Below are 14,097 nucleotides of genomic sequence, written 5' to 3' on the forward strand. Positions count from 1 at the left end.
CACCAAGTTAGCGTTCAGTTTGCAAGTCTGTGTCTTTCCGTTCTCAAACTAGACACTTTTCGGTCTAAATGTATGCAAATTTCAAGTGGCTGCGCACCAAAACGTCCGAAAGTATACATTATATTTCGAGTAAACTTATCAAACTATGTTTATAATTAAGCCTTAGCATGTTATAAAGGTCTACAGCAATCGTGAGGGCGAACAGATTAGCACACGTTGTTCAGTCTGTCCTGGGAGAAAGAGAGAGAAATCTTCAGTCTCCCATTGGTGAATTTTTTTTTGTGCGTCACCGGGACGTTTGGTCACGCTGAACGTCTCGTGAGCACGTGATTCTCGCAGTTACAGGCCTCATCGAAAGCAGGCTTCACGCTGAAGACATAGAACGTGTTTCCATGGTTATAGCTCTTTGGGAAGTGTGTAAACAATGACGTCAAAGTGAGGGCAACTTTTCCCATTACAAGAGAGACTTTGGGAGAATGCATGCCCTGAGAGTTCTGCTTTAGCTAGAGACAAAATTTAAACGGTTTTATAAGCTTTAGAGTGTTTCCTATTCGATAACAATTTTTAATTGCATATATTAGCAACTTTTGACAAAAATTTATCATGGTTTATATGGGTGCCGAATTCCTCCAGAAGGGGCAGTATTCAGGGCTAGCCCTAACAGGTTTATTAACATAATTTAAGCCAGTCAGAGTTGCTGACATATTTAAGTCACTCATTTTGCCCCATCTCTTTTTCAACCATACAGTTTTTCAATTCCTCATCAATCCATGGAGCCTTAAAGTAGTTGGCAATATCAGTTGGTTTTGTGATGAATGAGCCATCTGATTCAATGAAGGATGGAGCTGAGTTTGCCTTTTTTCCCAGAATTTCATTTAAGGTGCTCCAAAGCTTTTTATTATCATTCTTTTAATTTATCTTGGTTTAATAGTGTAGTTTCTTCTTATTTTTTTCAGTTTAGTCATATGATTTCTCAATTTGCAATACGTTTGCCAATCAGTTGTGCAGCCAGACTTATTTGCCATTCCTTTTGCCTCTTCCCTCTCAACCATACCATTTTTCAATTCATCAATTCACAGGGATTTAACAGTTTTCATTTTCTTAATGGGTGCATGCTTATTAGCAACTTCATAAATGTGTCAAGTGCAGTGTCTGTTTGCAGGAATGTGGTTCTGAATATAAAACATCTACACCTCCACCATTGGCATTTCTATATTTTCAATAAATGTTATAAACTTGTGTTGCTACCACTGTATCAAAGGTATTATCTAAGTGAGTTTTAGAGATACTCAGAATATGAATGTCATCTGTTACTAGCAAATGATTGATTAATGAAACTTGTTTCTTAAGCTACATATACAGTTGAAGTCGGAAGGTTACATACACCTTAGAGAAATATATATTTCAACTCAGTTTCACAATTCCTGACATTTAATCCTAGTAAAAATCCCCTGTCTTGGGTCAGTTAGGATTGCCACTGTATTTTAAGAATGTGAAATGTCAGAATAATAGTTGAGATAAATATTTATTTCAGCATTTATTTATTTCATCACTTTCCCAGTGGGTCAGAAGTTTACATACACTCAATTAGTATATGGTAGCATTGCCTTTAAATTGTTTAACTTGGGTCAAGCGTTTCGGATAGCCTTCCACAAGCTTCCCACAATACGTTGGGTGAATTTTGGCCCATTCCTCCTGACAGAGCTGGTGTAACTGAGTCAGGTTTGTAGGCCTCCTTGCTCGTACACACCTTTTCAGTTCTGCCCACAAATGTTATATAGGATTGAGGTCAGGGCTTTGTGATGGCCACTCCAATACCTTGACTTTTTTGTCCTTAAGCCATTTTGCCACAACTTTGGAAGTGTGCTTGGGGTCATTGTCCATTTGGAAGACCCATTTGCGACCAAGCTTTAACTTCCTGACTTATGTCTTGAGATGTTGCTTCAATAGATCCACAATTTTCCTCCCCTCATGAAGACATCTAATTTGAGAAATGCACCAGTCCCTCCTGCAGCAAAGCATCCCCACAACAGGACTCGTTTTACTGTGGATATAGATCATTTTGAACCTGTTTCCTCCAGCATCTTCACAAGGTCCGTTGCTGTTGTTCTGGGATTGATTTGCACTTTTCACACCAAAGTACATTCATCTCTAGGAGGCAGAACGCATCTCCTTCCTGAGCGGTTTGACGGTTGCGTGGTCCCATGGTTTTTATACTTGCGTACTATTATTTTTACAGATGAACGTGGAAATTGCTCCCAAGGATGAACCAGACTTGATAAGGGTCTACAATATTTTTTATATTTTTTATATATATATATTTATATTTTTTAATATTTTTTCTGAGGTCTTGGCTGATTTCTTTTGATTTTCCCATGATTCCACAGGTACACCTCCAATTGACTCAAACGATGTAAATTAGCCTATCAGAAGCTTCTAAAGCCATGACATAATTTTCTGGAATTTTCCAAGCTGTTTAAAGGCACAGTCAACGTAGTGTATGTGAACTTCTGACCCACTGGAAGTGTGATACAGTCAATTATAAGTTAAATAATTTGTCTGTCAACCGACTTGCCAAAACTATAGTTTGTTAACAAGATATTTGTGGAGTGGTTGAAAAACGAGTTTAATGACTCCAACCTAAGTGTATGTAGACATACGACTTCAACTGTATTAACGTGGGCTCTTTTGAGCATTTATCTTCTGGGATGCTTACTTGCATTCATTGCTTTACTGTGAAGCTTAGCAGCAGTAGATGTTCTTTATGTTCGTGCAGGGTGAGCTGCACACAGTGGACGTCCTCCCAGGGTACACCGGCTTAGTGCCAACAGTAGGCACATGATTACTGCATACAATAGCTGTAGGAATCAGAGGCATTCAGGGCAGTTAAAGGGACATCAATTAGGTTACTTATATTGTGTCTACTGACAGCCCTGGTGTATTGTACAATTGAAGCATTATGACAACTCTGTGACACAATGGTAGGGATTAGCTGAACTGGGCTTGAGTCATTGAGTTGTCATACAGTCTGGAATTGAACCAGGGTGTCTGTAGTGACATCTCTAGCAATGAGATGCAGTGCCTTAGACCACTGCGCCACTAGGCCCGTTTAGTTTACAAATAATCCAGTGGTCAATTAGATTCTGTTTTTGTTGATGAGAGCTAGACATTACTCAAAGACAATAACAGTTCAAATGTTTTATTGTAAACAGCTGTTATCTGATGTTCAGTCAAATTGAATGAAATATAGTTTGGTATTCTAGGCTAGCGTAACATTTTCTAATAAACTTCTGCATGTACAGTACTGTTCACACGTACACATTACAGAGCAATACTTTTTAGCCTGTAAAAAGCATATTATTGGCTGAGAGGTACTGGGTAGAGTGACAGGTTTGCAGAGGCATATGAGGTCAGAGGTCAAAGTGAGGGTGGGGTTAACATCAGCGAGCTCATTTTACATCCCGGGGGAAAATGTCATATGCATGCTAAGGCAGGATACACACAGACCTGCACAGACATGAGACAGTGTATTCTTCCACTGTCTGACAAACAGATGGACACATGGAAGATCAAACAAAAGAAGCTTCAAGTTCTGTGGGTCAACAAGTCCTGCATTAGCCTACTTCCATCAAATACAATTAGCCTGTCACACTCCCCTCAAGGGTGGATGATATATCAGTGATGTCATTCCATAAAATAAGAGGCCTCTTGTTGTAGAGTTCTAGTGAGTTCCACTGTAACAGACATGCTGCTCTCCAATTCAATTCACACCACAATAAGACAAGCTTACAATACAGTACAATCATCTGTGAACAAGACTGCTCCATTTCACTGCTCCATTCCAAAGATAAACCATTTTACAAGCGACTCAAAGCTTGTTTTGTCTATGAATAATGTGAGCTCCTCACCCAGAGTACAGAGCAGCACAGGGTCAGGGCAGTACAGTGAATGTGAACACAAGACCAGCATTTTCTTCTGTACTGTATGTTGGAGAGTACAGTCAGGTAGAATATCTTTGTCCTTGAGACAAAATATAACTGGCCTAACTTAAGAGCTAGATGTGACTAACTGGACAGATCTTGACATGTATAAAAATCCTAAAAGAATGGGTTACACCCTTAGCTGATAAAATGATTCATCATTGCTATCCTCAGGAGTACTGTACGAGCTGTGACTGAGGAAGGAAGGGAGAGAGAGATGGGGGGGGTGAAGAGGAAACGCAGCAATCAGGTGTGCTCTCATCCTCTGGGCTTCCTCAAGAGGAAAGACATCCCTTCCTGGCATTAAACATTTCCCAAATAAATACCTTTAATATGGTTATTCTGATGGCCAATGTCTTCTGCTATTTGATTAACGTGATGTTTAAATTAAACCTCTCATTTTCACAGAAATCCTTAAACTGAGTCCAGACTTCCTCGTAAAGACATTACAGCTTTTTTTAAAGTCTGGAGATTCCTCCATTTACCTCCTGTTGACTCCTATAATTACTCTTCCCAGCTCTTTTAGTTGCTGGGCGGAAACGAGACGCACCTCGGCCAAATTACATCCTGCCTGGCCTCTAGTGGTATCTAGTCCATGTTCCCTGAGGGAGGGGGGGTCCTCTCATATATATACAACCACTCACTGTCCATCTGCCTGTCAGCACCTTAGGCTTAGTACAGAGCATCATGCTTATTGGAGGCCTCCAAACATTCCTTTAAAGAAGGTCTAGATGGCAGGTAGGCAGGCAGCTGAGACAACAGTTGGCGACGGCCCACCCATTAGGGCGTTAGGGGCGGCACCCCACTTGTGATTGGTCAAAGAAAATAGTACAAATATTTATGTATTTTAACATACATATATTTACAGTACCAGTCAAACGTTTGGACCCACCTACTAATTCAAGGGTTTTTTCTTTATTTATACTATTTTCTACATTCTAGAATAATAGTGAAGACATCAAAACTCTGAAATAACACATATGGAATCATATATTTTATATTTGAGATTCTTCAAAGTAGCCACCCTTTGCCTTGAAGAAGTGACTCCGGGATGCTGGCATTCTAGGCAGAGTTGCAAAAGAAAATCCATATCTCAGACTGGCTAATAAAAATAAAATACTAAGATGGGCAAAAGAACACAGACACTGGACAGAGGAACTCTGCCTAGAAGGCCAGCATCCCGAAGTCACCTCTTCCCTGTTGACGTTAGGACTGGTGTTTTGCAGGTACTATTTAATGAAGCTGTCAGTTGAGGACTTGAGAGGCATCTGTTTCTCAAACTAGACACTATTGTACTTGTCCTCTTGCTCAGTTGTGCACCGGGGCCTCCCACTTCTCTTTCTATTCTTGTTAGAGCCAGTTTGCACAATTCTGTGAATCTCGCGTTGTACGAGATCTTGAGTGTCTTGGCAATTTCTCGCATGGCCTTCATTTCTCAGAACAGGAATAGACTGACAAGTTTCAGAAGAAAGTACTTTGTTTCTTTTTTGAGGGAGATTTTTTTTTAAATGTATTTAACCTTTATTTAACTAGGCAAGTCAGTTAAGAACAGATTCTTATTTCAATGACGGCCTAGGAACAGTGGGTTAACTGCCTGTTCAGGGGCAGAACGACAGATTTGTATCTTGTCAGCTCGGGGGTTTGAACTTGCAACCTTCCGGTTACTAGTCCAACACTAACCACTACGCTACCCTGCCGCCCCAGTAATTAAAACCCACAAATGCTGATACTCAACTAGTCTAAAGAAGGCCAGTTTTATTGCTTCTTTAAATCAGAATAACAGTTTTCAGCTGTGCTAACATAATTGCAAAAGCCTTTTAAAATGATAAACTTGGATTAGCTAACACAACGTGCCATTGGAACACAGGAGTGATAGTTGCTGATAATGGGCCTCTGTACACCTATGTAGATATTCCATTCAAAATCAGCCATTTCCAGCTACAATAGTAATTTACAACATTAACAATATCTACACTGTATTTCTTATCAATTTGATGTTATTTTAATGGACGAAAAATGTGCTTTTCTTTCAAAACCAAGGACATTTCTAAGTGACTCCAAACTTTTGAATGGTAGTGTATACACATATATATATATATCTTTAGTCAAGCAGTTGAAAAAAAAAGAAAGTATGTTATGGCACATCTTGATTGATGGCTGTCTGAGTGGACTAATCCATTGTGAAGGCTGGGATGGCACCAGTAGTACATTTACCATAAATGTACTACTACAATGTTTGTTTGGTTACCATAATTTCTGTTAATCCATTCAATATATTATTACTAGTCTTACCGTTGTCATTGTAGGAGGGGACACATTGTTTGCAGAGCACACAACCTAGGCTCCTGTCAATGTTGAGTAAGTACACACACCTGATTCCGCTAAGAAGTAGGCCTAGGCTTCCTGGCCTGTGCGCAAATGTAGGCTTGTAAATGTGCCCATTTGGGGATCTGATAGTGTTTCTAATCGTCTTAACTCAACACCACTAATGAACTGTGGCGCTTCTCAAAGCAATGTTGTATTCACCTCAAACAGCAAGTAAAAGAAGTCTGTATTTACATCCATTGAGAACTTTAAAAGTTCCTTAATGTAGCCTACTTGAAAAATCATTCCAGCTCTCTGTAATGTTCTGATCTGGTGGAAATGTCATAAAATAGGCCTACCTGATTACTTCCTGTCCCTTGCAAAAATAGACTACAGTTGTGTCTCTCTGGAGCTCAGCTCAGGGCACTGGAAACTGAGGGTCCAGGATATTTTATACAATGTTGCAAGTTTGTTGGCACAAGCTTTTTGGCTAGACCAAGTTGATTGTATTGACTATGTTTCTAAGTTCCTTGCAGACAGGCCATGCGTAGCTAATGGGATTTATTTTTATATTTTCTACCTGCAGGCTGCAATGTCATTTATTGGCTTCATGTAGGTGATTTTTACATAGTTGGCAAAGTACTTTTAGATTTGTATAATCGTAATTTAGATTACAATGATTTTGAGATACAAAGACTTTATTATAAAAGAAATGAAACAACTTCAGGAGCATAATTACAGAATCTGCGAAGACCAGCAGCAGCGGGAAGAGGTGGTTTGGGAACAGGTTTTTTCTTCTTGTTAGGTCATCTTGATCTCTGGCTCCCTCAAGTCATTTGTGTGTCTTAATTATTTAACCACAGTGTGCTTAAAGCATCAGACAAGCTCAGTAGCCTACATATAGTTGATTTTATTCAAACACACAGAAAAATACACATTTAAGATTTTTTGTCGGGGACACCACTAAAATCAGACATCTACGTCAAAGAAGAGTCGAAGGATAGAGGAATACACTTGCTAGAACCTTCTCATTGTGGACCTGGTAGGAGGGTGGCTTATTGTCTTCCCCCATGTTGTTCATCAGGTTTTTCTGTAGGTGGCAGGGTGACATGTTGTGTGGACTAAAACAGCATAAAACCAGGTGTGATCAAATGAATTAGCATGATCAAATTAATTAGCCAACAACAATGATTTCGAGAAACATTGAGAAATAGTTTGGATGTTTTGGTTATATTAACCAGTTATCTACCTTTAATAAGCAGATAGCTGGTAGCTAGTTAGCTCCCATGCCAAGTTAATTCAAAATGAAAGTTAACTGGCAAACTCATCATGCTTTGCGACATTATGTTAGCTTGCTATCACCAGTTACTGTATCTCCAGATAATGTGCTTTCACTTATTGCATCTGCATGCTTGTTGCGTTCTCCCTGGTGTACTCATTCATTCATGAGCTGGCTGCTTATTCTAAATAGTATAATCTAATCTGTTCAAAACAGTAGCAGCATGTGCAACAGTGGTCATTCAGTTTTTGACATGAAAAAGTGATAGTTGTATTTATGCTGCTGCTCAAGTGCACAGATCGCTATATACATATTCTCAAAGAAACTACCAGTAGTTCGAAAACTTGGTATCCTATATCTGTCGTGCTGCTTTGTCGACAACTCCAACCACCTCGCGCCCCGGGTATTCAGACAATCAGTGGCCCCCACTGGTCTGTAGACAACAGAGGGTGAAAAAAGAGAACCATCTGATGACAGACTTGGCCAAGCATGTCGTTACATGTCAGCAACACTGTAGTTAGCTGTGCACAGACAGGAAATCTGTCATCTAGGGCCTGCAGATAATGCCTCCGCTTGGTTCCCAGTGCAGTCACAACAATTAGCATTGGTAATAACACCAGTCACAATAGTAATAATAAACATGTTCTCAAAGGGTGAGGAATTATCATGTATAGATACAGTAGTACAGTACTACATAATCAAAATCACAATCTAGGACACTTTAAACCAAGACTGCAGCCAGCCAGGTGACCAAGCAGATTTTTGACACTTGTTTTAAGCCAAAAACATCTCAAGCGCCCTTATTGAAGAATGGCATTCCAGAAATTGTACGATAGAGTCACAAACAAAACCAAGAGCCTGCTCTGGAGTGCACATTGGCACCAGTAGAGAGAATCCTCTAGGCCCATCTCTCCTTCCCCTTCTCCGTGCACACACGCACACAGTATTACTATCCTACCTAAAATTGACTTCCATTCAAAATCCTATTTCCCTAACCCCTAACCCTCATCGTAACCTTAAAATAGCCTCTGTCCTCGTGGGGACTTGAGATTTTTCTTATACTTGTGGTGACTTCTGGTACACACAAGGATAGTAATACAAACCCACCGACCCACACACAGACCCACACACACACACACACATTCTGCTTCTTGGACTCGCTGTGCTCTCTGCATGGCTGTGTTATTGGCAGTGTGTCATGATCTCCCATTGCCAGCGTTACTGTAATCAGTGGTCCATTATACACAACAGGTCTCTCTGAATGGACGGGCAAGGATGACAAAAACACTTGTGCTGGGGAGGACAGTGCCCTGCAGCATACTAAAATGGCCAGGCTCTCTCTCTGTCCTTCTCCCCTCTCTGTCGTTATCTCTCAATTCAATTACATTTCAATTATAGGGCTTCATTGGCATGGAAAACATATGTTTACAATGCCAAAGCAAGTGAAATAGATAATAAACGAGAGAAATAAACAATAAAACATTAACAGTAAACATTACTCACAAAGGTTCAAAAAGAATAAAGACATTTTAAAATGTCATATTATCTGTATATACAGTGTTGCACTGATGTTCAAATACTTAAAGTACAAAAGGGAAAATACATAAATATAGGTTGTATTTACAACGGTGTTTGTTCTTCTCTGGTTGCCCTTTTCTTGTGGCAACAGGTCACAAATCTTGCTACTGTGGTATTTCACCCAATAGATATGAGAGTTTTCTTTGTTTTCAAATTCTTTGTGGGTCTGTGTAATGAGGGAAATATGCATCTCTAATATGGTCATACATTTGGCAGGAGGTTATGAAGTGCAGCTCAGTTTCCACCTCATTTTGTGTGCAATGTGCACATAGCCTTTCTTCTTTTGAGAACCAGGTCTGCCTTCGGCAGCCTTTCTCAATAGCAAGGCTATGCTCAGTCTGTACATAGTAAAAGATTGGTCAGGTATTGTGTATGAACAATCACTTTACGTTCAAATAGCATTCTAGTTTTTTTGTAAAATCTTTCCATTGTGTCAAGTAATTATTTTTGGTTAGGTTAGATGTAATTGTGTTTCTGTCTTGGGGCTCTGTTTGTGAACAGAGCCCCAGGACCAGCTTGCTTAGGAGACTCTTCCCCAGGTTCATTTCTCTGTAGGTGATGGCTTTGTTATGGAAGGTTTGGGAATCGCTCCCATTTAGGCGGTTGTGGAATATAACGTCTCTTTTCTGGATTTTGATAATTAGCGGGTATCGGCCTAATTCTGCTCTGCATGCATTTTTTTGTGTTTTACGCTGTACACTAAGGATATTTTACAACTCTTTTGTTGCAGAGTCTCAATTTGGTGTTAGTCCCATTTTGTGAATTCTTGGTTGGTGAGCAGACCCCAGACCTCCCAACCATAAAGGGCAATGTGTTCTATCACTGATTGAAGTATTTTTAGCCAAATCCTAATTGGTATGTCGAATTTTAGGTTCCTTTTGATAACATAGAAGGCCCTTCTTGCCTTGTCTCTCTTTCTCTCTCTCTGTGTGTGTGTGTGTGTGTGGACAAGGGGCCAGGCAGAGCAGTTTTATGACATGCTGAGGAAGAGCAGTTGAAACATCACAGTGAGAGAGAGATTGAGAGAGCAGCCTGCAGTCTGTCAGCCCTCAAGGAGTGGAACTTAAAGGATATTGGATATTTCTCTCATTAGAAATGTAGAGTTCCAACGCACATTAGGAATGATCATTTGTCAGCAATAACAGCTGATATAGCAGAGCAGTTTGCATACACTGGGAAATTAGAGTCCATAAGGAGAAATTAAATAGATCTACAGAGCGAGTTAGCAGTAACTCAATGTATACCATTCCATAGCTAAATATCATGTTCATAGCTGCTTTCTAAAGCCTCTGACAGGCCTGAAATGTTAGCTGGCCTAGATACAGGGATCAATATAAGCCAGAGGAGCAGCATGGCATTTCACATCGGCAGCTGTAATTACAGTATATGGGTGTCTGGTGTGGGAAATACACTTCAATAGCATGCCCTAGGGTTAGGGTTAAAGCTGCACTGGCTTTCTTAGGGTCCCTGGTGTATAGACATTTGGACACGTGGAGGGATCAGGCACTATCGAGTGTCTACACTGAGAATATGAGAATGAATCAGAGATCCCCAAATTGAAGTGTAGTCCAGAACAACAGCAGAGATCCATTCCTGTGGTGTCATAAACAGTGCAAGGCAACACACACCCATCACTGAAGAACACAGCAAGCTTTTGACAAATTGCAGTGCATGTAAGATCTTGTCCTCTTGTCCTGTGCTTGAAAATGATGTGATTTACCTTTAGAAAGAGTACCTCTGGCAGAATATTCAAGTTAGACCTTTTCTGAAAATACAGAATACCTTTTTGCTTCATTTTGTTGTCTCCCAATACGATCTAAGCAAGGCCAGCCATCTTACTCATTTGACCATTTTTTCACAGAATGTCACTATGTCAGTGTGTGAGGCAATAGTGGAGAGGGAGAAGCCAAATAGGTCGTTGTTAGCTGCCCAGCTAGTAGCTCAGGAAGCATTTTAATGTCAGTAGAACAACATTCTCTCCCAACCTCAAATTACGACAAATGACAACAGGCCAGTTCAAAACGTTGATATTTACAGTAATATGCATTATGCTGACTTCAGAGTGGGTACTGGAGATAGTGTTTAGGAGTTTCGTTAGTCACCCTAACATACTGACTACATCGGCCACACATGCGCTCCCCGTGCACATGTTGATTTTGTCCATCCACACCAGACATAATTATGACATGCAGGTTAAAATACCAAAATCTACTTTTAATCAAATATATTAATTATGTGTGAAACACACATAAAACATTCATGGACATCTGGCTAGTTGCTATTGCTAGCTAGTTTGTCCAGGGAGATTTTATCTGACATGCATATGGTCCTCTTTTTAGCTGGTTCTTTGTATAATTTTGACCCGGAGTCATATAAAATCGTGAGTTTCTCTGCTCCGACGAACAATCCACAGATTAAAAAGGGAAACCTAGTTTTTAGTTAGTTATCTTTAATTAATTTATCCTCGTTTGTCTTTCAAGCATCCACGTGGGTTTCTATCTTCCTGATAACCAATTATTATTTTTTTATTTTTTATTTCACCTTTATTTAACCAGGTAGGCTAGTTGAGAACAAGTTCTCATTTGTAACTGCGACCTGGCCAAGATAAAGCATAGCAGTGTGAACAGACAACACAGAGTTACACATGGAGTAAACAATTAACAAGTCAATAACACAGTAGAAAAAAAAGGGGGAGTCTATATACATTGTGTGCAAAAGGCATGAGGAGGTAGGCGAATAATTACAATTTTGCAGATTAACACTGGAGTGATAAATGATCAGATGGTCATGTACAGGTAGAGATATTGGTGTGCAAAAGAGTAGAAAAGTAAATAAATAAAAACAGTATGGGGATGAGGTAGGTTAAAATGGGTGGGCTATTTACCGATAGACTATGTACAGCTGCAGCGATCGGTTAGCTGCTCAGATAGCAGATGTTTGAAGTTGGTGAGGGAGATAAAAGTCTCCAACTTCAGCGATTTTTGCAATTCGTTCCAGTCACAGGCAGCAGAGAACTGGAACGAAAGGCGGCCAAATGAGGTGTTGGCTTTAGGGATGATCAGTGAGATACACCTGCTGGAGCGCGTGCTACGGATGGGTGTTGCCATCGTGACCAGTGAACTGAGATAAGGCGGAGCTTTACCTAGCATGGACTTGTAGATGACCTGGAGCCAGTGGGTCTGGCGACGAATATGTAGCGAGGGACAGCCGACTAGAGCATACAAGTCGCAGTGGTGGGTGGTATAAGGTGCTTTAGTGACAAAACGGATGGCACTGTGATAAACTGCATCCAGTTTGCTGAGAAGAGTGTTGGAAGCAATTTTGTAGATGACATCGCCGAAGTCGAGGATCGGTAGGATAGTCAGTTTTACTAGGGTAAGTTTGGCGGCGTGAGTGAAGGAGGCTTTGTTGCGGAATAGAAAGCCGACTCTTGATTTGATTGGAGATGTTTGATATGAGTCTGGAAGGAGAGTTTACAGTCTAGCCAGACACCTACCAATAAGGAGGGGACTTGCAGCACGTGGAGTGTCTCAAATAAAACCACGTTCTACTTTGGCGCTTGGCTACGCAGACATGTACATTTATTTTGCAATACTTGCGCGCGCAACGTGGCCAGTGTGGTTTGTATGTAATAGTGACAATTGAATAGTGTAAATGACAAGACATTATAGGAGAAAGTCACAGATCCATAGTGTCCAAAAATATTGACAACGGAACCAGAAGCTTCACAGCTCGAGTCCAATTCTGAACACAGATGTTCACAGCTGGTAAATACACATTTTGGTGACAAATCTCCCATGTCCACCTCCAGAACGAAGGAAGTAAAGCCCAGTCAGTCAGTTTCACACCCAGCTATGGCTGTGCGATGTGCTGATCCACATTACATCTCAGTGCTCCTCAGTGGTGAATGGGAGGATTTACTGCATGATCGCACAACAGTCCTCTGAAAAATGGGAAGTATGCTCCTCTCTGCAGACTGCTATGCACTCTGGCCCGACTCTCACCCTCTGCCAGACACTCTGAGGCTTTCCCATAAGCCTCTACCCACTGGATGAACTTACAGACCCGACACACACACTTTGGGAAATTAGTGATTCTGTCCAGCTGCATCTGTGATCGACAATAACAACCAGGAAAAGAATAACAACAGAGGCTCCCCAATCTGAAATCAACCCTCTGGTATGAAGCTAAGAACAAACTAGGTGGGATGCTGAAGGAGTTATGGTTTGACTCTTAGCATGTAAGGCTAAGCCAGGAACCAGAGCTGCTGAGCCAAAATAAAGATGGAAGTTTAGGGCATGATGGTGATGTACCTGTGGTGTTTGTTCTACAGGGGGAAGTCTTGTGCATGGTAGAGCGTGCCGTCTAAAGGCCCAGGGTTCACTTCACCTGACTGCTCAGCTAGAGAACCACTGACTGCAGTAGACCTGGGTACAGCAAAGAGTCTTCACACTCCCCAAATACCAGAGATCCCTTTTTAGGAGTCCTTACCAGGGGTAGAGGCATCTGTACTCACAGCAGCCAAGTGGCCTGGCTATTTGCTAAGCAAATTACAGATAGTGTGTGCAAATCTCACAGGCTCTCAACTCTTCCCCCAGTGCTGATGCAAAGTGAACTGGACAAGCATGGAGCCAGACAATACAATAGCAGATCAAAGTGCTCACCGTATCTAAACCATCTTTTAGCAGCCTAGCCCGAGGCGCATAGATTCCTGGAATACTGTTTGATCGGATGTGGTTATAGGCTACTCTGATTCAAATGAGACTTTTCTGATTAATACAAATGTTACCAAAGAAAGTTCCAGTTCAGTGGAGTCATGCACTTGCTTGATTGAGGAATGCTATACACGACTAAGTGAATTTGTTGAAATGGAGTTAGGGTGCTCTGGAACACTTTCTAAAGTGTTTGAATCAAACTTCATGATAGCCACACGTTGTACAGTGTATGTAAGTATTC

General features: G+C 40.8%; 1 protein-coding gene across 1 annotated transcript in view; it reads right to left on the reverse strand.

Moving 5' to 3' along the window:
- The window catches only part of LOC115146340 (rho guanine nucleotide exchange factor 10-like), an 82,608-nt gene that overhangs the window by 67,440 nt on the left and 1,071 nt on the right, over positions 1–14,097 (reverse strand).

The sequence above is a fragment of the Oncorhynchus nerka genome, linkage group LG18 (assembly GCF_034236695.1).
Source record: "Oncorhynchus nerka isolate Pitt River linkage group LG18, Oner_Uvic_2.0, whole genome shotgun sequence".
NCBI classification, from domain to species: Eukaryota; Metazoa; Chordata; class Actinopteri; order Salmoniformes; family Salmonidae; genus Oncorhynchus; species Oncorhynchus nerka.